Source organism: Trachymyrmex cornetzi, unplaced genomic scaffold (assembly GCF_001594075.2).
Source record: "Trachymyrmex cornetzi isolate Tcor2-1 unplaced genomic scaffold, Tcor1.1 scaffold388, whole genome shotgun sequence".
Taxonomy (NCBI): Eukaryota; Metazoa; Arthropoda; class Insecta; order Hymenoptera; family Formicidae; genus Trachymyrmex; species Trachymyrmex cornetzi.
Window position 1 is genome coordinate 696,117 of NW_017298619.1, and position 6,663 is coordinate 702,779.

Here is a 6,663-nt window from a genome sequence, read left to right on the forward strand (position 1 = left end):
TTGCCAAATCATTTCTTGAGCTAAAAATATTTATTGTTCTAAAAAATATATATTTATCTTTGAAAATCTACACAAATAAACACTAATATTTTTTGCATTTTAATTGCATTATAATCCATATTTCTTTAAATTTTAGCTATTTATTTCTTCAAATTTTAATGTTTAAATGTTGGCTACACTCCATATTTCTTTTGTATTAAAGCATTCCCCTCTCACTGCCCGCCTCACAACCTCCTTAAACACAATAGGCAATAGACACAGGCAACAGGGAATAATGAGCCGTCCAATCAGAGCTCTGGGCACCTATTATAGAAATGTTCGGAATAGATTTCGATCGAGATTATTTCATTTTCTCTGAAAAACACAATAGAAATTTAGGGAATAATTAAATAATTCCGATCGGAATCCATTCCGAACATTTCCATAATAGGTGCCCTGGGTACCTATTATGGAAATAATCGGAATGGATTCCGATCGGAATTATTTAATTATTCCCTAAATTTCTATTGTGTTTTCTGGGGAAAACGAAATAATTCCAATCGGAATCCATTCCGATTATTTTCATAATAGGTACCCAGGTGTGTAATTTTGATATTATATCCCAGAGCTCTGGTTGGACGGCTCGTTATTCCCTGTTGCCTATGTCTATTACCTGTGTTTATTGTGTTTAAGCCTTAAGGCCTGTTCTTTTTGGCTGAACTTTTGCACCAGTTCATCTTTCTTTCTTTTCTCTCCAGGAGGAAAGAAGAGGAAGAAAGATGAACTGGTGCAAAAGTTCAGCCAAAAAGAATAAGTCTATACCAAAGACATAGAGAATAAACTGCGCGATCCGTATCTAAGTAGTGTATCAAATGTGATCGACAATAATGAGAGAGAGAGGGACCGTGGGAGACGGCCAATCTCCCTCTCATTTTCTCTCCCATTATATCATTGAATGGAAAGAGATAGAAATGGCCGTCTGCCACAGTCCCTCTCTCTCATCCCTATCGACCATTTTGACACACGGATCGCACAGTCTATTCTCGAGTGGCACCCAGTTGGACACGGCTCAATTGGACACGAGCCACTCACAGCGCTTGAGACTACAAAGCTCCTAAGCACCGGTCGCTGTGATTGGTGATGTCCACTCGAGCCGTGATCAACCGGGATCATCCCTCCATTCTCTATGTCTTTGGTTTATACATAGTACGTGTGACCTGTGACCACATGACAGTCAATACTTCGGGAGAATCCCGTTTGTCTACAGTTCTGATTGTACACACCACTCATATCAACTGGTGCATAGTAATTTTTCACTGTTTTGCCAATGAGATTACTTTATTTTTAAATTGGCCAATCAGCGATACATGTGTGCAGTATGCGATGTGTGCAATCGGAGGCCTCTCGTGGCATCCAGTTGGACACGGCTCAATTGGACACGAGCCACTCACAGCGCTTGAGACTACAAAGTTCCTAAGCACCGGTCGCTGTGATTGGTGGTGTCCAATCGAACCGTGATCAATCGGGATCACCCCGTTTTTTTGAAACCATGTTTCGAGCCCACTTTCAGTAGAATACACAGGGAAAGAGTGGCAAATTTCATCATGTGACCCGTCTCCTCTGATTGGAAGTGGACATCAAAGCTCCATGGGCATGGAAGAGATTGGAGAAAACTGGTCACGTAATCCTCATCCTGATTGGACGTGGGCATTCACGTGATGCAATTTGCCACTCTCTCCCTGTGAGGCTTTCAGACCTCGAGTTTGGTCTCCTTTTTATTACTCCGTACTTCTAACTATACCATGCTCATTTAATTAGGCTCAGCTACATGTGTTTGACCGGTCAGGCTGCTTTCACGTGCAACGTAACTTGCGTAAGCGTAACTTACGTAAACCAATCAAATCAAATTGTATCAGCTATTACGCATTATTCTAGTTGAGACGATTTGATTGGCTGGCGCATTTAATTACGCTTACGCAAGTTAGGCTGGATACCTATGAGGTGTATTTACTGCGTAACCGCGTAACCAATCAGAAGAGATCCGCTGTTGTGATTTCGCGTTTTACTGATTATTGATTGGTTACGCGGTTACGCGATACGCGGCAAATACGCTTCATGGGACTCCACCCTTACGCTGCATGGTGAAAGCAGCCTCATATTTTCTGTATGTCGTCTATAGTCTCTGTAGTAGTATTTGACTATTCGTCTGTAGCCTCTGCAGTATTTGGCTATTAATGGAAATAATATTTCCTTATAAAGGAAATAATATGTCCTTATGAAACTTTTCGGGATTTCTTTCTTATATTGCTGGGAAGGCTCGTACAGAGCCCGATTTTGCAAATTGACTTTTGAAAATTTTTAAATAAAATTATATACACTTTTGCACTATAGTACATATCGGATGAGATATCATAAGATTTATTTCGTATTTTTTCTAACAAAAATCGCTCTGCAGCCTCCGAGCCTTTAGGAGCTTTTCCTAATTACGTATTATCGCAATTAAAACTTAAAACGAGCTTTATCCAGTATTTTAGCCGTAAAGTTTCAGCATAAAGAAATTCGTCTAGAGTAGGTTTCCATAGTCTCTCCTATTGAGTCGATATCGGCTGCTTCACTGTATCACTTCATTTCTGCATCTGCTACAAGATGGTGCGCTATGAATCTCATTTAAATTTCTTCTTCATGCAAGCGCATGGCGTTTGTGTCAAATTAGTTTTACATGTATAATTTATTGATTTTAAAAAGATACCGTGCAAATTTCTCGTGCTTGAAAAAAAGATAGAAATTAGAGCAAGTAAGAGAAAAGTATATATAAACAATATAACTATAAAAACAAGTATTATACAATTATATCGATAAAAACAATTATTAGATTTATTTAAATTTAAATTTTGGACTTGGACTTTAAAGGATTTCATGTATGTTTTCATATTGGCTTCTCTCTCTCTTTCTCTCTCTCTCTCTCGGAATCATTTATAAAAAATACAGAAATAATAATCATTTTATATTATACATATATATCAGAATATTACTACGTGCATTTTGATAGAAATTGATGAAAAAACGGGAATGCGTTAGCTTAGATTTTACGGGCGCTATGACTAGGGAAGAGGAATGTACGAAAATATCTATTGGTCTAGGACTCGAAGACCTTCGAGTGATGCATGCGGGGTCGTTTGATCTGGATGCGGGGCGTCGGGACGCAAGGTTACAGCGGTCGTCGGGTCAGCAACACCACGGCCGTCCCTCCCGCTTTTCCCTTTCCACCCTGACCACCATCCCTCGTCCTCTCTCACCGCCGTCGCCACGCTCGATGTACGTACGTCTGCCCTTCCTTTCTAACCCTCCTCCTCATCGAGGATGAACGAGAGAGAGAGAGAGAGAGAGAGAGAGAGAGAGAGAGAGAAAGAGAGAGCTGCCGCCCTTCCACCCATCTCCCTCGTTGTCCTCTATTTGTCCTCACTCACTAGTACCAGGGCGTGCCATCTTTGCGAATCTAGCGATATTCTTATTAATAGTTATTGCGACAAGGAATCCTTGTTTCCACATATAATACTTCTTCCCGATATATTTAAGAAGGAAAAGTGTTACAACTGCACGATTGTTTGCAAATTTGATAAATAACTGTACTCAAATAATAAACATTTCCATTCTACGCCTCTTCTCTATTCTCTTTTCAAAGTTATTTTTAACACTTCATTAAAGAGGAATTATGTTTGCAAGAAAATATTAACTTTTCATTAATAACTTTTAAATTAACGATTCGTAAAAAAAAAATCTTTTATAGTATTTTTCAACTTATTTTTGCAATGAAAATTAATTATATTTGTGAGAGAAAAAAGAAGAAAAGAGAGAGATAGAGAGAGAGAGAGAGAGAGAGATTTCTAATTAAAGAATTATAATAGTTATAATTGTGAAAATTATGAAACAATTGTTGCTATCGATGTCATGATAAAACGCAACAGTCAGTGTCATCTCTTCAATGTCGTCGCATTATTTTTTTATAATGCTGCCCTTCCATCGCAATATTTTACCACCGCTTGCACAGACCAATGCGGTAGTCGAGTCGCTTGCAAACATCCCGGTAGAGGGGGTGTCTGGGTCACCCCCTTTCATGTTAGTCTGTCTGTCTGGCTGGCTACTTTCCTGGGGTTCGCAACCCCTGCTTGCCAAACGTTATACGAACCATGACACTGAAATGCACCGATTGTTTATGCACACAAAGTCTCGCTCATAATAAATGTTTCGCATTCCCCGTCTCGTTAAATGATTCGCTTTTGCAAAGTAATTAAATTCTCCGACACTCTCTTCGTTAAAAAAAACTATTTTAATTTCGATTCTGTCACGATCATTGTACACGATAAACGCTTCTTTCTAGTTACATATATTTAATATATTAATGACTTTTTTATGTATTATCATAAATTTATGCTTTGTTAATAATCATTAATTTCAAAGAGAACGAAAGGGAAATCCGATGTAGAACTGATCGCTTTCATACTAATGCGGGCGATCACCTTGCACTCTCTCTAACAACATCTATTAATTCTAATTAATGGAGAAAGTGTAAAGAGCAATTTTAACATGTTATGCTACAGAGTATCATGATGGCTTTGTATTCTGATTACTTTTAATGTTTCACGTAACATCATGTATATTGATGTCGTTAACATGTAAATATTGATGCATGTTACGCTCATAATTGTTTGTTAGAAAAGTAATGTTTGTTTTCGGTGAAATGAACAATTCGTACAAATTTTTGAATCCTTTATTAAATAAATTCATCTTTTTTTGCACAATGTTTCTAATGAATTTTAATGATTCTTGATAACTCTCCTGATAATAGCTTTTTATAACTTTGACTGCCAGAATATCGAACATCCTGATGTATCTTAACATGAGTCATTATTTCACTTTTTTCTATTATTGTTACCGTTAAGCAATCAGCTGTGCGGATAAGTCAGCGGATATGAAAAATCAATACTAGGATTTTGACATTTAAAGATCGATCTCTATGACAAATCATTTAAAAGGCTCTAATCGGGGTCGACCAGTCGAGATAATATGCGACTTGTCTTGATTGTCTGATAAATATTTTAAGATTTTCTGTGATTTGTGATGCTGCCATTAAAGATTTTTCTCTTTTTTTTTACAATTAACGTGTTTTATTTATACGTGTGTGCTGCAGTAGCAAGTGATTTTCAAACGAGAATGTTTATAATTTTAATATAAAAAAAAATATATACGTAGTTAACTCTGTATAGATATAATTATATAGAATTAATTTAAATAAGAATAATAAAATAAATTTAACGATAATAACATCAAGATTTAAAATACTGATAGTCAATATTCAGAACTAAGCATAGAAAAATTTAAAATCGGAATAGGTACCATATATGAAACAGATAAATAGCTGTATATTAATTTTAAAATAGAAAAAAAATATAAATTATTTTACAGTAATAATAACGAAAGAATTTTCAATTTCAATTTTAATTTCTCAATTTGATTGCCATTTATGAAATACAAAAATAAGTACAACTTTATGCGTCGCCGGACAAAACACAGTGAATTTTTTTTACGAATGGATAAACGATATATCGCGTTTATCGTGCTTGGGCGGTGCAACGGTTTATCAAGCAGACAGGGTTTTGCACCCTCGTTCCATCGACTGTAGTATAGGGTTCTAGAAGCAGCTACAGCTATCCGATGGAGGGAGAATCGTCTACTGGAGGGGGTGTCTGGGTCAATCCCCTCCAGTCTGGGGGTTCGCAAAACCAAACGCATTTCCCGGGGTTCGTAAATCCGTGCGCGCGCGGCATTACGATTGGAAGTCCCATGACACATTTTCGATCGTCAGCAATGTTCCATCGAAAACGTGGTTTGATACCAATAAAAGATACTTTTAAAGTAAATCATATTATTGCATTTCTATAATGCACTTGCTTGCAAAACCTGGCAGGTTCTTTTAATGAAAACATTTTTCTATCACAATATATACAGTATTCTTAGATAAAAGAAAAATATGATTCATAATTGATATCATATATATAAAAATAAGATAGAAAAGATACTAAGGTCCAATCTCTGTCTCATTTTAAAGCGAAAGAGAGACAGAAATAGAGAGAGAGTTTTAAACCTTGCTTAAAGTCAAAGTAACGTTGGTACAATCGGGCCTAAAAGACTCTCTATATGTAAGAAAGAAATAACATCAATAGAGGGAGAAATTAATGACAAGAAAACTATGTCGGACCTTCCGAGATTCCGCATGTCAGCAAATTAACTATAATTAACGTTAATCGATACAACATATTTTAATATCGATTACACCTTTTTCAGTTAATCTTTTGCTACTCATTTCTCGTTCGGTCATCGCACGTTCTTTTTTTTTTTTCCAGGAAAATGCATAACATGCTTGCACTGGCCAAGTAGTGGTCGCACATCTACATACGCGCATAATGCACGTGCTCGGGGAAGAAGAAATGCACACGCATTGCAAGTAATAAAACTCGACGAAAATGAGTCGACGAGCATAAAAGTGGCACAATTGGTTCAGTGGGGCGGTGCCCCTGCGGCCTTGGCTCGGGACAGTGAACCCCGTGGCCATGCGAAACGCGTGCAGCCACGAGTGCTGCACACGGTGTCCCATGCACTCCACCTCCCTCCGCCCCCGACACCACA